Source organism: Esox lucius, chromosome 17 (assembly GCF_011004845.1).
Source record: "Esox lucius isolate fEsoLuc1 chromosome 17, fEsoLuc1.pri, whole genome shotgun sequence".
NCBI lineage: Eukaryota > Metazoa > Chordata > Actinopteri > Esociformes > Esocidae > Esox > Esox lucius.
In genome coordinates, this window is record NC_047585.1 from 46,850,531 (window position 1) to 46,870,813 (window position 20,283).

Here is a 20,283-nt window from a genome sequence, read left to right on the forward strand (position 1 = left end):
GACAGAAAATGATAGAATGTCGGTTGCCCAGACAACCCGGTCAAAGACTGAGATATGACAATCAGGACAGTTACTATATGGGGACTTAAGTTAACTATGCTCTTCCCAATAAGGAATAGAGCTCTGTTCACCTGTAGGATGTAAGTAATAATAACCCCCTGCTGTTCAAGAGCTTCCTCCTAGAGAACAGTTTCTTATGGCGGTTTTATGGCACAGGCAGAGGCCTGTTTATCTTACTGCTTAAAGGAGCCAAGGCCCTGCTCAGCCGACATTCCATTCATCACTGCCCCTGAACACAAGACTCTGGCCTTATAAGTTGGAGACAGAGAGAGAGACTAGTTTTTAGCATATGTGTAATTGATCAAACATACAGAGTACAAAACCCTTCTATAAAATAATGAATAAATAAGAATGGCAATAAATAAATGTTCTACAGTTGCAGCTAGAACTGTTCACTTGTTTGTGGAAAATGGGAAGTACAGTAAAAAGTTTGAATCTTTTGAGTCATTCCGTTCATTTAAATTCAGTAATGCTTATTAACCCCCTCGGGGCCAACGAATGCTCATCGTTCAATCGAACGAGAAATATGTTATTTACGTGTCTTTTCTACTTAGGGAATTGCTTGGTTTAGTCTATGATTTCAACTATGTTAAAAGTACAGTTACAATCATTACAATCAAAAATCAAACATTGCATAGAATACTGTAGACCATGCATCCAATTACCTGTTACAAACATGTCTTTATAATGCTACTTTCCTAATCTACTTTTCTTTGAGAACGTGAAACTAACAGCTGTTGGACGTCAGCGTATTCGGTAGTTGGGATAGAACTCCGCTGGCAGCCATTCAAATGAACAAAACAATGGTTCAGTTGAGTCAGTCATTCACAAGTATTTTCTACTTAAGCAAATGCTTGGTGTATGATTTCATATGTGTTTATCAATACAATCAAAAATCAACTACCACATTCATTATTTTAGACCTACCATATGTCCAATTATCTGTTACAAACATGTCTTTATATCTATTTTTCTTTGCGAACATAAAACTAAGTAACAAGTAACATGCCCAGATAGACCGATACAATTCAATTTCATGCCTCGTACCAAAACGACCCAATCACATTTTCTAACAGTAATAAAAAGGTAGCTACATGCCATGAAAATAGGTTTCATAATCAGCTTGAAAAATTATTGTAGACTAAGATTGAGCAGGTTCAGCCAGGAGACAATACAGAAACACATAGAGACAGAGCAGGTGGCCAGGTATTCCGAAGACCATGACAAAGAAAATCCCTGGCAGCATCTCAAAGAGCACTTCAGCTTCAAGCAGAGAAGAGGAGACAATGTCATTATGGAATGTAAGTTCTGCTTTCAAAAAGATGGTGGAGATGTCTGCCTACAAAAACTACATCAAACTTGAGGAAAAATGTAATGGTAAAAAAAGGAATGTTATAAATATGACGCCATGGGGTTTGTTTTGTAGGCTATGTGATGAAGCTAACACAGTGTTGCTACTAGTCTGTTGCATACAATCTGTAGGATAATGCTAATATTAGCTTGCTCATCCAGTTGCTAGCTATTTAGAAGCTAACCCTGACCAATGTCTTTACACAGCTGAAAGAACTGTAAGCTATAAGTGCAGTCTACTACCACAATTCATTCTTTTTGAAGACAATTCGTTCATTTTGGTGAATCGTGATTCATGATTCATCTCAGTAGGATCTTCGAATCTCACTCACTGGAAGGAACGATGAACGATGATCCATGGCTCTTTCGGATCTTCAAATCTCGTTCACCGGAATGAGCAATGAACACAATAAACGATGACCCATGGATCTTTAGGCACTTTGGATCACCTGAGAACGATGGAAGGTGAACGACTAATGAGGAAATAAGTCTTTCAATCTCAACATTATCATCCTTAATGTTCCAAAACAATAAATATTATAAATGTTATTCAGCTGTCAAGTGATATTATGTACATGTCTATTGGTAATACAGTAACTGTCAGGACTCCATTAAACTGAGCAGATTTATTTATACACTTTTCACCAGAAGGAACCACTATGACTAAGGAGAAGATAGCATAAATCTTTTAGTCTTTTGGGTCTCCTTGTCTCTCGTTTATTATCATCCTATTAGACCAAAACAATTATTTGGTCTATTATCATCTATTACATTAAAACAGTAGTATTAGTACATTTTAAATGTTGTAATTATAGGATATATATAATTATGTTTAGAATTAACATGTATTACTGTTTTCTAATCATTTATTTCAATCTCAATTGATCCTTGATCTTGCCTCTTGATTTCGACACTGGACAATGAGTTGTGCTTCTGCGTTTTTTTGTACAATAATTCATTGTAATATCTTCTAATAATACACATAATGAACCTGGTTTTGGTTTTGGCTGTAAAGCATTTACTCTTAGTCAGAGCACTACGGTTCCTTCCTCTTCCCATCTTTATAACAAGTGTTGCCCGACTTACAGGTACATCTCAAAACATTTGAAAAAGTTCTTTATTAACCGTAATTCAAGTCAAAAAGTGACACCCTCATATATTCTAGAGCAGGGGTGTCCAAACAGTTCCATGGAGGGCCGAGTGTCTGCAGGTTTTGGCTCTCATTGTGTACTTGATTGAGTAATTATGTTACTAATTGGTTAGTTTCTACCCTCACCTGGTTGTTTAGGTGTGAACTGGGAACCAATTTATAGGAAAAACCAAAAGCCTGCAGACTGCCCTGTTTGGACACCCCTGTTCTAGATTCATTACACATAAATTGAAACATTTCAAGCCTTTTTTGTTTCAATCTTGATGATTATGGCTTATCATTTTAAAAGATTAATTAATCATTAGAAAAGCTTTTTTACAATTGTTTCAGTGCCTACTGTTGATTAAATAAGCAATAAAACTGGCCTATTTCGGACTAGTTGAGTATCTGGAGTATCAGCAATTTTGGGTTTGATAATAGGCTCAAAATGGCCAGAAACAAAGAGCTTTCTTTTGAAACTCATCAGTCTGTTCCTGTTCTGAGAGATGAAGGCTGTTCCATGCGAGAAATTGCCAACAAACTTAAGGTCTCATACAACGATGTGTACTTCTCCCACAGAACAGCGCAAACTGACTCTAATCAGAATAGAAAGATGAGCGGGAGGCCCTGGTGCACAACTGAGCAAGTGGACAAATACATTAGAGTGTCTAGTTTGAGAAACAGATGCCACACAGGTCCTCAACTGGCAGCTTCATTAAATAGTACCCAAAACACCAGTGTCAATGTCAGCAGTGAAGAGGCGACTCTGGGATGCTGGCCTTTTTTTCCAATCTTCCTATTTTTCCCATCTTAATCTTTTCTTTTATTGGCCAGTCTGAGACATGGCTTTTTCTTTGTAACTCTGCCTAGAAGGCCAGCATCCTGGAACTGGACATTGGAAAAGTGGAAGAAGGTCGCCTGGTTCGATGAGTCCCATTTATTTTTACATCACGCTAACGGACGTGTACATGTGTGCCATTTACGTGAGGAAGTGATGCCAGGATGCACTGTGGGAAGACGACAGGCCGGTGGAGGGAGCGTGACGCTCTGGCCAAAGTTCTGCTGGGAAAACGCTGGGTCCGGGCATTCATGCTGACACATGCCACCTACTTAAACATGGTTGTAGACCAGGTGCACCCCTTCATGTACACCTCTTCATGGCAATGGTATTCCTTGATGGCAGTGGCCTCTTTCAGCAGGATAATGCACACTGTCACACTGCACACATTGTTCAGGAATGGTTTAAGGAACATGAAGAGTTCAAGCTGTTGCCCTGGCCTCCAAATTCCCCAGATCTCAGTCCGATTGAGAATCAGTGGGATGTGCTTGACCAACAAGTCCGATCCACAGTGTCTCCACCTTGTTGCTAATATCTTGGTGCCAGATACCACAGGACACCTTCAGGGTTCTTGTAGAGTCCATGCCTCGGCTGATTGGCGCTGTTTTGGCGGCACACGGAGGACCGACAGAATATAAGGCTGATTGTCATAATGTTTTGGCTCACTTGTGTATAATTTTACAATTAATTTTGTTACATTGTTACATCAACACTGTTGCTACTGCAGCAAACTATGAGGAAAGAGCGCCCTCTTTTGGCCTTTTGACTCTGCTTCAAGCTGACCATTTAAACACTACATTTAAATGCTGCCGGTGGTAGACAACATACAGTGGAGGGACAGAGTAGACTACATCTACAGTTGTAATACATTTGTGTACACTAAGTGATGAACATAGGAGAGGAAGGGGTATGAGCAGTTGAGAATATACCACACATTCATTTACAGTTGATTGGTACATTTACAGATTTACTGTTGATTGGTACATTTACAGATTTACAGTTGATTGGTACATTTACAGATTTACGGTCGATTGGTACATTTACAGATTTACAGTTCCATCTTAAGAGTTTGTACATTTATCTGGATGTAGGGAGATGGACATTGTTTTGGGAGTATTTATGTACAGCTATTTAATCTGTAGTTAAATCTGTCTTGATGTGTCGTATTCCTTTTGTGAGGCAGACTGCCTAATCACAGGGAAAGCAACTTTGCAGGATGTAGAACTGTTTGGGCAAAATTGACCTGCACTATGCAGATAAGTAAGGACAGACAATTGTGTCCATGTGTTTTCTCTTTACTGCTGTAGCAGTGTAATTATGGTGTTTTGTTAAATACGCTAACATCACTTAGAAATCAGATGTATATTTAATCATAAATGATTACTGTATATTTGACCTTGCAGGCACTGAAACATGTTTTGAGTTAATTAGTTGGACAGGACCATATTTGACTGACTACAGCAGAGTCTCTCAACCTCCTTCTCAGTCATCGGTTTAACCCTAACAGGCCCAGCTGACTAGGTTAGTCAACTACTCATGGAGGTATAAGTCTGGGGCAAATCACTATATGGTCCATCATGACAATGGGTGATAACAGGGAGGAAAGTGCACCCTTGGTCTCCCAGTTAAACTAATCAAGTTTACCCAATGCCAAATACATCCGCAGTGATCCCCCGGGCCAGATAACATAACATTTTAATGAGAACTGGAGAACTGAGAATTCTGGATTTTGACTGGCAGACCAATTCTAAGATTTGTTTTCCAATAATAGGTCAGATCTTTTTGTGTCTATTATATTCAGATCGGACGGGTCAAACTGAATTTGGAGACAGGCCCGTTATCTGGCAAACAACCATAATTGAGCGTGCTGACACATGTTACCACAAGGAGGCGCTAGAGCGCAGCGGGACAAGCCATCACTATTCGACATCCTTCCCCTCCGTCCGGTGGCCGAGACAATTCGCCCTGCTCTTTGTTGGACCACAAGGCTCTGTTGATAATCATTTAACTCCTGGATACAATGACGCATCTGTAGTGAGTGGCAGAGACTCAGACCACAGCTCAGCTGTGCTGAGAGACAGAGACTCAGATCACTGTTCTGCTCAGGAATCATACAGGCAGTGCAATTCCGATTTTTTTTTGTGATTGGTATCTAGTACGGGATCACATTAGCTCTTAAACATTTGATCATTTCAACGACCAATTAGTTAAGAAAAAAATCTGTAGTGGACTGCTTATATAAACACAGGTCATGTTCCAAAAGACCAATCTGACAAATCCGTGTTCAGTTTTAAATTGTTATGAAGTAACATTTCCCGCCAAGTATTGATTACAGTATCAAAGTAGACTATAACCAAACCGTCATCTTTTCGTAAAGGAACTGGTGAGGACACTGTGGTTATGGGCTAGCAGATGGCCTTACCCGTTCGGCATTGTTTTCATTTAGCTTCTGGTGTAATTGGATAGAGCAGTCCCTAGCTCCGTCTCTCTCTCTCTCTCTCTCTCTCTCTCTCCACCCTCCCCTCTCCTTTTCTCTCTCTCTGTCCGGTTGTTACTCTGACATCGGGATTATTTGTTACAGTTGAAGGCTCGCTAACCGACAATGTGTATATCACCCTGGGATATATAATTTTTACTTCCCATCGGCATTTTACACATCCCGTCAAGGTAAGACTTGAGCATTCATTTAAAACATTCGTGCGTTAATACAGTCTCTAGTTATTCTGTAAACCCTTGGGCGCTGAATGTTAATGCATACTTGAATTCAAACTGCACAGCAGCCTAATCTAATGATGTTACTACAAGAAATCTCACTTCAAACTATTGTGGCGCTCTGACATTGAGTAATGGAATGACATTATCACCGGCCAGAATCGCGGTATTTCTGAACTTCCGAGAACGGCGTGTCCAAGTAACAATTTATCCCGACGGTCACTTCTCCGTAACACTTACTGTCCATACGTCGAAATGTGGACACAGTATTCGTACCATATATTCGTTTATTATAGTGGCCCAATCTGCGTTTGTTTTTTATATGTTAATGTGCTGGAGGTGAAGTGTTTTCACCTGTTTACATTAGGCAATCGAAAATTGGTAAATCAGATGCAAAGTAGTGCTGGGCGGTGAGCTCTTGTTATGTTCGCGTGATAAACACCTTGACGACTGTCACTGATTTCCCTTCCGTGGCATATGGCACGTTCCGGCCCTGTCCCCAACAGATGTACACAGATTACATTAGTAGTGTATCGAGCCTGAACACACATGTAGCCATCATCCATTGTTTGCGGGTCTGAGAGATGATGCGGCGGTGACGGCGGGCAAGGAACATCCTCCGGGGCTCCGTAACCGGTAGAGAGACCTGTCAGACCGAGGGACCACGAGAAGCATGCCTGTCCGCGGCTCTGCAGTTAGCGTGACAGTCAACACGACGTTATTAGTCATCCCTCGTAGCTCTAATTCATGACAATCCTATTGATCCAATTATGAACTTTCTTGCTTGGAGTGGGCCATGATTTATACACACTACACTCTCAGACAAAAAGTACCGAAAGGTTTATGAGCTGTCCCTGTTGGGCAACCATTTCACCCTTTTTTGGTACCAAGTAGACATTTTTAGTAGACCGCTTTGAATTTTTCATGAAATCCAAACTGTTCTATTTGGAACGGATTTGGTTCTAACTGGAAACAGAAATGTTTCTCCTATGGAGACAGCCGAAGAAACCATTTAGAACCTATATATTTTCAGTACTGTTTCAGCAGTGTTTTTGGGCCGTTCATTTAACCTCATGTTTAGGCTCCTGGACAAAACGAGTAATGATGATTTCTATTCCATTATATTGGTGTTTATTGTAAAAGCACTTCCAGTAGTTTGAAGTTATCAGCATTGCGGACTTGGCACTTATATTTAGCATGCTTTGTGATGTGGCCAAGACTGGAGTATAGGGCCTCTTCTGAGCCGTAATCCCTATTAAAGGCTTGTATGACTCGGCCGCACGCAGAAGGATTTCACCACTGCCAGCATTTCATGTGAGTCTGGGCCTGCTTTTGTTGCAAAGGCTATTTAGAAATAATTGTCAAGATTTGGTGAAACTGCCCATATAAACATACTAGCAGACTGAATGTGCCATAAGGAGTTTTTGATAACCTGAAACACAACTGGTTCTGAGATAAGGCCTCTACACGCCAATTAGGGCTAAAAGGCTACAATTCTTTTTAATGTCATGGACATGGATGACCTTAAATATGCAAATGGCTTGTCTACGTTTGTAGACAATTTAAAACTTTTCAATAATACTGTAATTTATTCCTGATTTTGCGATGACTGGAGAACATTAGTTTGAATTGCTGATGAGATGCGTCCTCCTCTGAACTCTACCATTCAGACCAGCTTGATTGACAAGCTCCTTGTTTATCTCATACTACTTTGTGTGTGTGCACACCAGTGTGCTCGATGCACCTATCAGCCGACAACATCCAACAAGTGACCCACTCACAATATCAGCATGAGTGAAGATTATTATATCCATTCAATCTGTGTGGGGGTTTTGTGTGCACATACTTACATTTCAAAGTACCCAATCTATTTTTGGCTCAGACAAACAACACAGAGAAATGCTTCTGGGTTTAGCCTGTCATCAGCTTAGAAGAATGTCTTTGTGATAAGAAGGATTGATACACTTGAGTGTACAGGCATGTACATGAACACACAGAAAAAAACCACACACAAATACTCACACAACATTTGCATCAATCTTTATTTCCCTTAAAAATCTAAATTCCACAAATCCTCATCTTTACCTTTTCCTTTACCCTAACCTTAACACTTATCTTAACAACAATTACCAATCATAACCCAACAATATCTAAACCTTACAACTAATTTAAACCTGGCTTTACCACAGTTTATTATTCTACAGTAGTGATGTGGAGGTGTTCCGTAGTGATGTGGAGGTGTACAGTAGTGATGTGGAGGTGTTCCGTAGTGATGTGGAGGTGTTCCGTAGTGATGTGGAGATGTACTGTAGTGATGTGGAGGTGTACAGTAGTGATGTGGAGGTGTTCCGTAGTGATGTGGAGATGTACTGTAGTGATGTGGAGGTGTACAGTAGTGATGTGGAGGTGTACAGTAGTGATGTGGAGGTGTTCCGTAGTGATGTGGAGATGTACTGTAGTGATGTGGAGATGTAATGTAGTGATGTGGAGATGTACTGTAGTGATGTGGAGGTGTTCCGTAGTGATGTGGAGATGTACTGTAGTGATGTGGAGATGTACTGTAGTGATGTGGAGGTGTACAGTAGTGATGTGGAGGTGTTCCGTAGTGATGTGGAGGTGTACAGTAGTGATGTGGAGGTGTTCCGTAGTGATGTGGAGGTGTACAGTAGTGATGTGGAGGTGTTCCGTAGTGATGTGGAGGTGTTCCGTAGTGATGTGGAGATGTACTGTAGTGATGTGGAGGTGTACAGTAGTGATGTGGAGGTGTTCCGTAGTGATGTGGAGGTGTACAGTAGTGATGTGGAGGTGTTCCGTAGTGATGTGGAGGTGTACAGTAGTGATGTGGAGGTGTTCCGTAGTGATGTGGAGGTGTTCCGTAGTGATGTGGAGATGTACTGTAGTGATGTGGAGGTGTACAGTAGTGATGTGGAGGTGTACAGTAGTGATGTGGAGGTGTTCCGTAGTGATGTGGAGATGTACTGTAGTGATGTGGAGATGTAATGTAGTGATGTGGAGATGTACTGTAGTGATGTGGAGGTGTTCCGTAGTGATGTGGAGATGTACTGTAGTGATGTGGAGATGTACTGTAGTGATGTGGAGGTGTACAGTAGTGATGTGGAGGTGTTCCGTAGTGATGTGGAGGTGTACAGTAGTGATGTGGAGGTGTTTTGTAGTGATGTGGAGGTGTACTGTAGTGATGTGGAGGTGTTCCGTAGTGATGTGGAGGTGTACAGTAGTGATGTGGAGGTGTTCCGTAGTGATGTGGAGGTGTACTGTAGTGATGTGGAGGTGTTCCGTAGTGATGTGGAGGTGTTCCGTAGTGATGTGGAGGTGTTCCGTAGTGATGTGGAGGTGTACAGTAGTGATGTGGAGGTGTTCCGTAGTGATGTGGAGGTGTTCCGTAGTGATGTGGAGGTGTTCCATAGTGATGTGGAGGTGTACAGTAGTGATGTGGATGTGTTCCGTAGTGATGTGGAGGTGTACAGTAGTGATGTGGAGGTGTTCCGTAGTGATGTGGAGGTGTTCCGTAGTGATGTGGAGATGTACAGTAGTGATGTGGAGGTGTTCCGTAGTGATGTGGAGGTGTACAGTAGCGATGTGGAGGTGTTCCATAGTAATGTGGAGGTGTTCCGTAGTGATGTGGAGGTGTACAGTAGTGATGTGGAGGTGTTCCGTAGTGATGTGGAGGTGTTCCGTAGTGATGTGGAGGTGTTCCGTAGTGATGTGGAGGTGTACAGTAGTGATGTGGATGTGTTCCGTAGTGATGTGGAGGTGTTCCGTAGTGATGTGGAGGTGTACAGTAGTGATGTGGATGTGTTCCGTAGTGATGTGGAGGTGTACAGTAGCGATGTGGAGGTGTTCCATAGGGATGTGGAGGTGTTCCGTAGTGATGTGGAGGTGTACAGTAGTGATGTGGAGGTGTTCCGTAGTGATGTGGAGATGTACTGTAGTGATGTGGAGGTGTACAGTAGTGATGTGGAGGTGTACAGTAGTGATGTGGAGGTGTTCCGTAGTGATGTGGAGATGTACTGTAGTGATGTGGAGATGTAATGTAGTGATGTGGAGATGTACTGTAGTGATGTGGAGGTGTTCCGTAGTGATGTGGAGATGTACTGTAGTGATCTGGAGATGTACTGTAGTGATGTGGAGGTGTACAGTAGTGATGTTGAGGTGTTCCGTAGTGATGTGGAGGTGTACAGTAGTGATGTGGAGATGTACTTTAGTGATGTGGAGGTGTACAGTAGTGATGTGGAGGTGTTCCGTAGTGATGTGGAGGTGTACAGTAGTGATGTGGAGGTGTTCCGTAGTGATGTGGAGGTGTACTGTAGTGATGTGGAGGTGTTCCGTAGTGATGTGGAGGTGTACAGTAGTGATGTGGAGGTGTTCCGTAGTGATGTGGAGGTGTACTGTAGTGATGTGGAGGTGTTCCGTAGTGATGTGGAGGTGTTCCGTAGTGATGTGGAGGTGTACAGTAGTGATGTGGAAGTGTTCCGTAGTGATGTGGAGGTGTTCCGTAGTGATGTGGAGGTGTTCCGTAGTGATGTGGAGGTGTTCCATAGTGATGTGGAGGTGTACAGTAGTGATGTGGATGTGTTCCGTAGTGATGTGGAGGTGTACAGTAGTGATGTGGAGGTGTTCCGTAGTGATGTGGAGGTGTTCCGTAGTGATGTGGAGATGTACAGTAGTGATGTGGAGGTGTTCCGTAGTGATGTGGAGGTGTACAGTAGCGATGTGGAGGTGTTCCATAGTGATGTGGAGGTGTTCCGTAGTGATGTGGAGGTGTACAGTAGTGATGTGGAGGTGTTCCGTAGTGATGTGGAGGTGTTCCGTAGTGATGTGGAGGTGTTCCGTAGTGATGTGGAGGTGTACAGTAGTGATGTGGATGTGTTCCGTAGTGATGTGGAGGTGTTCCGTAGTGATGTGGAGGTGTACAGTAGTGATGTGGATGTGTTCCGTAGTGATGTGGAGGTGTTCCGTAGTGATGTGGAGGTGTTCCATAGTGATGTGGAGGTGTTCAGTAGTGTACAGTAGTGATGTGGAGGTATATTCTATTGATGTGTATGTGTTCCATAGTGATGTGGATATGTTTAATACTGTACAGTAGTGATGTGGGGGTGTACTGTAGTGATGTGGATGTGTTTTGTAGTGATGTGGAAATGTACTGTAGTGATGTGGATGTGTTCCATAATGATGTGGAGGTGTGTGTACAGTAGTGACTGGTTGAACACCTGTTGCTGTGTGTACAATAGTGACCAGTTGAATTCCTGGTGCTGTGTGTACAGTAGTGACCAGTTGAACTCCTGGTGCTGTGTGTACAGTAGTGACCAGTTGAACTCCTGGTGCTGTGTGTACAGTAGTGACCAGTTGAACTCCTGGTGCTGTGTGTACAGTAGTGACCAGTTGAACTCCTGCTGCTGTGTGTACAGTAGTGACCAGTTGAACACCTGGTGCTGTGTGTACAGTAGTGACCAGTTGAACACCTGGTGCTGTGTGTACAGTAGTGACCAGTTGAACTCCTGGTGCTGTGTGTACAGTAGTGACCAGTTGAACACCTGGTGCTGTGTGTACAGTAGTGACCAGTTGAACTCCTGGTGCTGTGTGTACAATAGTGACCAGTTGAACTCATGGTGCTCAGTGTACAGTAGTGACCAGTTGAACTCCTGGTGCTGTGTGTACAGTAGTGACCAGTTGAACTCCTGGTGCTGTGTGTACAGTAGTGACCAGTTGAACTCCTGGTGCTGTGTGTACAGTAGTGACCAGTTGAACTCCTGGTGCTGTGTGTACAGTAGTGACCAGTTGAACTCCTGGTGCTGTGTGTACAGTAGTGACCAGTTGAACACCTGGTGCTGTGTGTACAGTAGTGACCAGTTGAACTTCTGGTGCTGTGTGTACAGTAGTGACCAGTTGAACACCTGGTGCTGTGTGTACAGTAGTGACCAGTTGAACTCCTGGTGCTTGGTGTACAGTAGTGACCAGTTGAACTCCTGGTGCTGTGTGTACAGTAGTGACCAGTTGAACTCCTGCTATTGTGTGTACAGTAGTGACCAGTTGAACTCCTGGTATTGTGTGTACAGGTTTTACTATCCTGGTGGGCAGGTCATGCTGGTGGGGACCAAAAATTGACAAAATGAAAACAAGAAGATTTCAAACTTGTGAGAACATTCAGCTAAGGCGTTCGTTTCGGTTTGAAATTACATTTGGCGTTTTCTGGGGTTAGGATAAAGATTACACTTTGTGTAAGGGTTAGGATTCGGATTACACTTTGGGTTAGGGTTAGGGTTAGGATTACACTTTGGGTTAGGGTTAGGATTCTGTTTAGTTCTTAGGGAAAATAAGACTTGGGGAATTGTACTGTTGTCCCAACAAGGCTATAACATAAGCTTGTGTTGGTGTATCTGTATTTGAGTTCAGTTGTAGTTACAGTGTTTTGTCTCCTGATTCTAAATTTGGCTTGCTCTTCTTCCCAGTGTTCTTTGCCTATCCTCTTCAATGGGATTCTTTTTCCATCACTGTCACCGTTCCACACCACCCCCTTTCTGTCTCTCCCTCTCCTGTTCCCTCTCATGTCTGTCTCACCTTCCCATTCCCTTTTCAGCCCTGCTCTTTTGCTGTTAACTTTTCTCTGTCTCTTTGAAATGTTCTCAAGAGACACTGCAGTTTAGAAGTCAGAAAAGGCCCCCACGGTAGCAAAAGCATGCATGATAATTCAAGAAGGTTGAAAAAACAAGAATCTACAGCAGAACAATGCACAATACCCAAGATTTCTGAAAGCCCATGTCAAACTGCAGCAATGTAGGCCTAAGCTAGCAAGCCCAGCCACTTTTAAAGAATGGAGACATTGTCCATGTGTCAGAAAAAAACACAACATATTTTCAACTAGACCTGGGTTCAGATGCTATCTGAAATCAGATTGCATCTGATGGCGTCTGATAGCATCCAAATGACTATTTACAACAGTTGTCATGAAAACCGTTTTACTGAAATAACATGTATATAATATGTAAATACAATGTTCCATTCATACTAGCAACTCCCGCTGTGCCTGAGCTTTGTCGTAAGGCCCGACGTGTGCTCAGAGCTTTGGCCTTGTGGATAAACTCACTGAGGATATACTCACTGTTTACCTGGTAACTAACATGGCAGGGTCCTGGAAGGAGTATAAACTCACCCATACACAGCTCTCCATGCTGCCCATACACAGCTCTCCATGCTGCCCATACACAGCTCTCCATGCTGCCCATACACAGCTCTCCACACTGCCCATACACAGCTCTTCATGCTGCCCATACACAGCTCTTCATGCTGCCCATACACAGCTCTTCATGCTGCCCATACACAGCTCTTCATGCTGCCCATACACAGCTCTCCATGCTGCCCATACACAGCTATCCATGCTGCCCATACACAGCTCTCCATGCTGCCCATACACAGCTCTCCACACTGCCCATACACAGCTCTCCATGCTGCCCATACACAGCTCTTCATGCTGCCCATACACAGCTCTTCATGCTGCCCATACACAGCTCTCCACGCTGCCCATACACAGCTCTCCATGCTGCCCATACACAGCTCTTCATGCTGCCCATACACAGCTCTCCATGCTGCCCATACACAGCTCACCACGCTGCCCATACACAGCTCTCCATGCTGCCCATACACAGCTCTCCATGCTGCCCATACACAGCTCTCCATGCTGCCCATACACAGCTCTCTACACTGCCCATACACAGCTCTCTACACTGCCCATACACAGCTCTCCACGCTGCCCATACACAGCTCTCCTTACTCTTCCCCAATAGGATAGGCAGCCTTTCCTCATCAGAAAGATCCCTAAAACCTTTAGTGCATTTTGCATTGTGCTTGTGTTCCCAATGGGTAATGTAGTTTAGTTTTAACTGTTTTGTAATTTGGTGAGTTCTTATTGCTTCTATGTTCTGATCCTGAGGCCTGAGATCTGTGAACTAGGCCCCTGGACCAGTTCAATAAAGGGGCTCTTGGTATTACAGGGCTCTTGGTATTGCAACTCTTGGTATTGCAGGGCTTGGTAATGGTATGAGAGGAGCCACTGTATTTTAGGTGTTTCCAAAACTTAATTGTTCTTTTTAAAATGTTTAATATTAATGTATATTGTCCTAATTCTGCCCTGTGTGCATGTTTGTAGTTTTTGCTCTCGACATGTAGGAGAATCTTACAAAACTCTGCAAGGTTTCAGTATGGTGATTTCCCAATTAGTAAAATCTTGTTTCCTAAGTGGTCTTTAGACCTTCATAGCCATGGGGAGTACAAAGTGTCCCATGTTACCTTGGAAGGTGATGTGCAACAAGAAGTACTGATGTGGGCACGGGCGTAGTTAACATGACACTTACTGTCGACTGGCCATATCCGCACTAGCGTAGCTATCACTGTGTTTGGTGAGGCGTGGCCCCGTGTTTGGTGAGAAGTGGGCCTGTTTTTGGAGATGAGTGGCCCCGTGCTTGGTGAGTAGTGGGCTCGTGTTTGGTGAGGAGTGGCCCCGTGCTTGGTGAGGAGTGGCCCTGTGCTTGGTGAGTAGTGGGCTTGTGTTTGGTGAGGAGTGGCCCCGTGCTTGGTGAGAAGTGGGCCTGTTTTTGGAGATGAGTGGCCCCGTGCTTGGTGAGTAGTGGGCTCGTGTTTGGTGAGGAGTGGCCCCGTGTTTGGTGAGGAGTGGCCTCGTGCTTGGTGAGAAGTGGGCTCGTGTTTGGTGAGGAGTGGGCCCTGTGTTTGGTGAGGAGTGAGCCCTGTGCTTGGTGAGGAGTGGGCCCTGTGTTTGGTGAGGAGTGGGCCCTGTGTTTGGTGAGGAGTGGCCCTGTGTTTGGTGAGGAGTGGCCCTGTGTTTGGTGAGGAGTGGGCCCTGTGTTTGGTGAGGAGTGGCCCTGTGTTTGGTGAGGAGTGGGCCCTGTGTTTGGTGAAGAGTGGCCCTGTGCTTGGTGAGGAGTGGCCCTGTGCTTGGTGAGGAGTGGGCTCGTGTTTGGTGAGGAGTGGCCCTGTGCTTGGTGAGGAGTGGGCCCTGTGCTTGGTGAGGAGTGGGCCCTGTGTTTGGTGAAGAGTGGCCCTGTGCTTGGTGAGGAGTGGGCCCGTGCTCTGCCTCCGTCATTAGTTGTTGTTTGTATTTAGATTTTTATGTTTTCAGTGGGTCGATCGCAATGCGATGTCAGCTGTGCTGTTAATGTACGGCAGGATCGCCAGAACGTTGTACAAAGCGTATATACCGCCGCAAAAAAATCTCATCCGGGTGGTGGGAGGGGCCCTTTGCAACAGCTTGCACACTGGCATGGCGTCACCATGCTACGCCAGTGGATGTAGGATTAGGTCCTCACCTGCCCAGATAATTGAATTTATTATGGTTTGAATTTACTAGCAAAGATGTTGAAAATATGTCTTTCTGCGTGAAAAGAGGTTTGTAATTATTTTGCTCCGTGGAAAAGGCCATACTGATCCAGAAGTACTCATGTTCCAAGAGGCTGTATGGATACTGGGCCATTGTCTGTGTTTGCTACAATCATCCGTCACATCAGATCATCCCAGCTGGGTCTTGTTCTAACCACCAGAGGAATTTAGGTCAATATTAACTGATACTCAGACACCTTTTAATTAGTGCAAGTAATTTTTTGTTCTGTTCACTCAATCAATCAAACCTTTTTCTGTTGCTTGCATTCTGTTTTCTTTCTCCTGTTATACCTCTCTCTCTCTCATGTTATAACTCTCTTTCTCCTGTTATAACTCTCTTTCTCATGTTATACCTCTCTTTCTCATGTTATAACTCTCTTTCTCATGTTATAACTCTCTTTCTCCTGTTATAACTCTCCTTCTCATGTAATACCTCTCTTTCTCCTGTTATAACTCTCTTTCTCATGTTATACCTCTCTTTCTCCTGTTATAACTCTCTTTCTCCTTTCTATTCATCTTCATATATCTCTCTTCTTTCCCTTTTGAGCTCTCACTTTATATCTCTCTTTCTTGTCTCTTTCTTGCAGTAATTACTGGGTATGTTCACTAGCAGACCAAATCATGTTGGAGCATAAATAAAACAACATCTTGAATTAAAGCTTTTCTTCTCCCAACATTTTATATGCCATTAATTAATATATTTTTGCAGCAGGAACAACTGAAATTTCCGCTCATTTGATGTTCCTTATTTTATTGTGTTTTCTCTAATTATATTTTAATGATTGTTGATACTAAGCCAGTTGGTTAATTGCTCAGCATTATAGAAGACATTCAAGGCTGTGGGAATGTTTCTCATCTTAATTTTTGAATGAATCTGCCTAATAAATTAAGAGGAATAAAATGTTGTGAGGTAAAATACTGTATGGTGGTCCCATGACTGTGATAAGTCATGGACATGCACACACACACACACACACACTCCAACACAAACACACATGCACTCCAACACACGCACTCTAACACACACACACACACACTCCAACACATGCACTCCAACACACACACACACACTCCAACACACGCATTCCAACACACACACACATACACACACACTCCAACCCACACACACTCCAACACACACACACACACTCCAACACACACGCACTCCAACACATGCATTCCAACACACATACACACTCCAACCCACACACACTCCAACACACACACTCCAACACACACACACAATCTTCAACACACACACACTCCAACCCACGCACACTCCAACACACGCATTCCAACACACACACACCTACACACTCCAACCTACACACAGTCCAACACACGCATTCCAACACACATACACACACACTCCAACCCACACACATACACACACACGCATTCCAACACACATATACACTCCAACACACACACACTCCTACCCACATACATTCCAACACACGGACTCCAACACACACACACTTCAATACACACATTCCAAAACACACACACATACACACTCCAACCCACACACACTCCAACACACGCATTCCAACACACACACACACACACACATACACACTCCAACACACACGCATTCCAACACACACACACATTCACACTCCAATACACACACATTCCAACACCTACACACTCCAAAACACACACACACTCCAACACACACATTCCAACACACACATACACACTTCAACACACACACATTCCAACACACGTATTCCAACACACACACATTCCAACACCTACACACTCCAAAACACACAGACTCCAACACACACAAACACACAGCAGAAGGTTAGGGTGTTTTCTCAGTAGAAGTTGAGGGTTTAGTCTCAGTAGAGGGTGAATGTGTAGTTTTGGTAGAGTGTCAGGGTGTAGTCCCGGTATAGGGTGAGGGAGCGATCTCGGTTTAGGGTGAGGCTGTAGACTTGGTAGAGGGTGAGGGTGTACTTGCTGTAGAGGGTCAGGGTGTGGTCTTGTTGGAGGGTCAGGGTGTAGTCTTGGTAGAGAGTCATTGTATAGAATTGGTAGAGGGTGTGGGTGTATTCTCGGTAGAGGGTCAGGGTCTAGTCTCGATTGAGGGTCAGGGTGTAGAATTGGTAGAGGGTGTGGGTGCAGTCTCGGTAGAGGGTCAGGGTCTAGTCTCGATTGAGGGTCAGGGTGTAGAATTGGTAGAGGGTGTGGGTGTAGTCTTGGTAGAGGGTCAGGGTGTAGTCTCGGTAGAGGTTCAGGGTTTATTCTCGGCAGAGGGTCTAGGTGTAGTCTCGGTAGAGGGCCAGGGTTTATTCTCGGTAGAGGTTCTGGGTGTAGTCTCGGTAGAGGGCCAGGGTTTATTCTCGGTAGAGGGTCTGGGTGTAGTCTCGGTAGAGGGCCAGGGTTTATTCTCGGTAGAGGGTCTGGGTGTAGTTTTGGTAGAGGGACTGGGTGTACTCTCAGTATATGGTCTGGGTATAGTCTTGTTAGAGGGTCAGGGGGTGGTCTCGTTAGAGAGTCAGGGTAGAGTTTTGGTAGAGGGTCAGGGGGTGATCTCGGTAGAGGGTCAGGGGGTGGTCTCGTTAGAGAGTCAAGGTTTAGTCTCGGTAGAGTCTCCGTATAGAATAGACTTTTAGGCCCAGTCAGGCAGAGGCTGAAAATGAGACTAGAAGTTGCAGGTAGAAAAGAGCTTTCTGAGCCTCCCAGGGAAAACGTGGAGAAAATGAAAATATTAGAAATGCCTCTCACTCTATCGTGCTCTCTCTCTCTTTCTGTCTGTCTGCCTGGCATCAGATCAGAGGCTTACAGGTTATGACGTGCAGCACCTCAGGGAAGAAAAGAGGAAAACCACTGCATTACTGTTATGCTGTGTGTAGAGCAACATTGGTAAAGGGCAATGAAATCTATTACTGAAATAACCCTTAAATATATTACTAAGATATCCCCTCACGTATAATCTGCAGTGAAATATATTACTGAGATAACTCTTCACTTAACATCTGCAGTGAAATATATTACTGAGATAACTCTTCACTTAACATCTGCAGTGAAATATATTACTGAGATAACTCTTCACTTAACATCTGCAGTGAAATATATTACTGAGATAACTCTTCACTTAACATCTGCAGTGAAATATATTACTGAGATAACTCTTCACTTAACATCTGCAGTGAAATATATTACTGAGATAACTCTTCACTTAACATCTGCAGTGAAATATATTACTGAGGTAACCCTTCACTTAACATATGCAATGAAATATATTACTGAGATAACCCTTGAATTAACATCTGCCATGAAATATATAACTGAGATAACCCTTGACTTAACATCTGCCATGAAATTATATTACTACTAGAGCCCGACCGATATATCGGTTGACCGATTTTATTGGCCGACAGCAGTTTACCGATATATTTGTAAATCTGCAATTTATTCACTGATAAGAGACTCATATATTTGTTTGAAATTCCAAATTTGTTCTGAAGACGGCAATCTTTCACAAGATATAAGTTTGAGCTCTACAAAAGGAGACCACCCATAACGTTAAAACAATGGCAGGGAAGCAAACAACTGCTTTTAATGTGAGTTCAAATAGAAGCTTTCCAGTGTAAAAAGGCCCCACAAAATGCATACAAACTTACATGAATTTAAAGTGGTATACAAAGGTGTTTATTGTTTAGCTACCTAGTGGTTTGGACAAAGAATGGTATAGTGGTAACTACTGAACTGCAGGCACCGTAGCTAAATTTTTCCTGAAATTGCACCGAAAGGTACCCTACTTCCTTTTAGTGAAAAGCCTGCAAGCTTTTTGTACTACTCTAGCTCTGGCATTAAAATAGTTTTTAGATGTGTTACAATGGGATGTTGGAACGTACCCCCTTTGCATTAATGTTGTGATGTACAGTATGGGTTTTTAAAAAGTCAACATATGCGTTTTCTTTATTTCCATGACAGCTAGCTATCTAACTAACGTTAGCTCTGTAGGACTGGGGGATTGTGTTTCACAGCATTCACTGAGGGGGCACGTTAAGCTTCATCACAGAGCTAACATTAGTTAGCTAGCTAACTGTCTTGGGGAGTTTAGCTTGGACAAAAGCAGCACTGTATTACCAGCCGACCAGTTTATTTTGTGATTAAACTATGATTATAAATTATGATTATTAAAACAGTTCCTACTGTTGATAAAAACATAGCTGCATAACAATACATTGTAGCTGTGTCATCTAGTTTTTTTCACGTTGGCTAACGCAAGGCAGCTGAGAGAGAATACAGCATTAGATCCATGTTTCAATGTTGGTACAAGTGCAGTAGTGACCAGTTGGTAAAAAACTATTGCATCTTTCTGATGAACATCGGATTGTTCATTGGCTCTATGATTTGCCTACTTAAAAAAACAAATAGTACAATTATCTGCAAAAGTAAAATACGAATAGTGAAGAAAGCGCCCCATTCAAGTCCATACAGATGTTTTCAATAGGGTTATTTGTAGTGATGGATCTTTGGCAAATTAGCGTCTCATTATGGTGAACTTTGAGAAACAAATCTCATTGGTGAAAGGATCCATTCATTTAGTTAAATGATTTGCCTATTACTAATGCTAGGCAAAAAAAAAATAGCAGGTGATCTAATGCTGCTTAGATTGCCTGCTTGAGGGTGCATATCATGGGTTGATATAATTGTAGAATGCCTTTTGAGCTGTCAGGTGCCAAGGCTGAGAAGCTGTGCTTCGTATACTATGACCTGCCCCTACTCAAGTGGCAGTACTAATGACTGTAAAGCCAAACAGAGATTTGAG

General features: G+C 43.3%; 1 protein-coding gene across 4 annotated transcripts in view; it reads left to right on the forward strand.

Moving 5' to 3' along the window:
- The first annotated feature begins 5,891 nt into the window (after positions 1 to 5,891).
- Positions 5,892 to 20,283, forward strand: part of pcbp4 (poly(rC) binding protein 4) — a 97,242-nt gene continuing 82,850 nt past the window's right edge. The window contains exon 1 of one of the 4 annotated variants that reach the window (XM_013132525.3): positions 5,892 to 6,044. The gene's annotated coding sequence lies outside the window, so the exon portion shown is untranslated. The remainder of the gene's footprint in view (positions 6,045 to 20,283) is intronic. The other 3 variants (XM_013132522.3, XM_013132523.3, XM_013132524.3) reach the window with 3 other exon arrangements.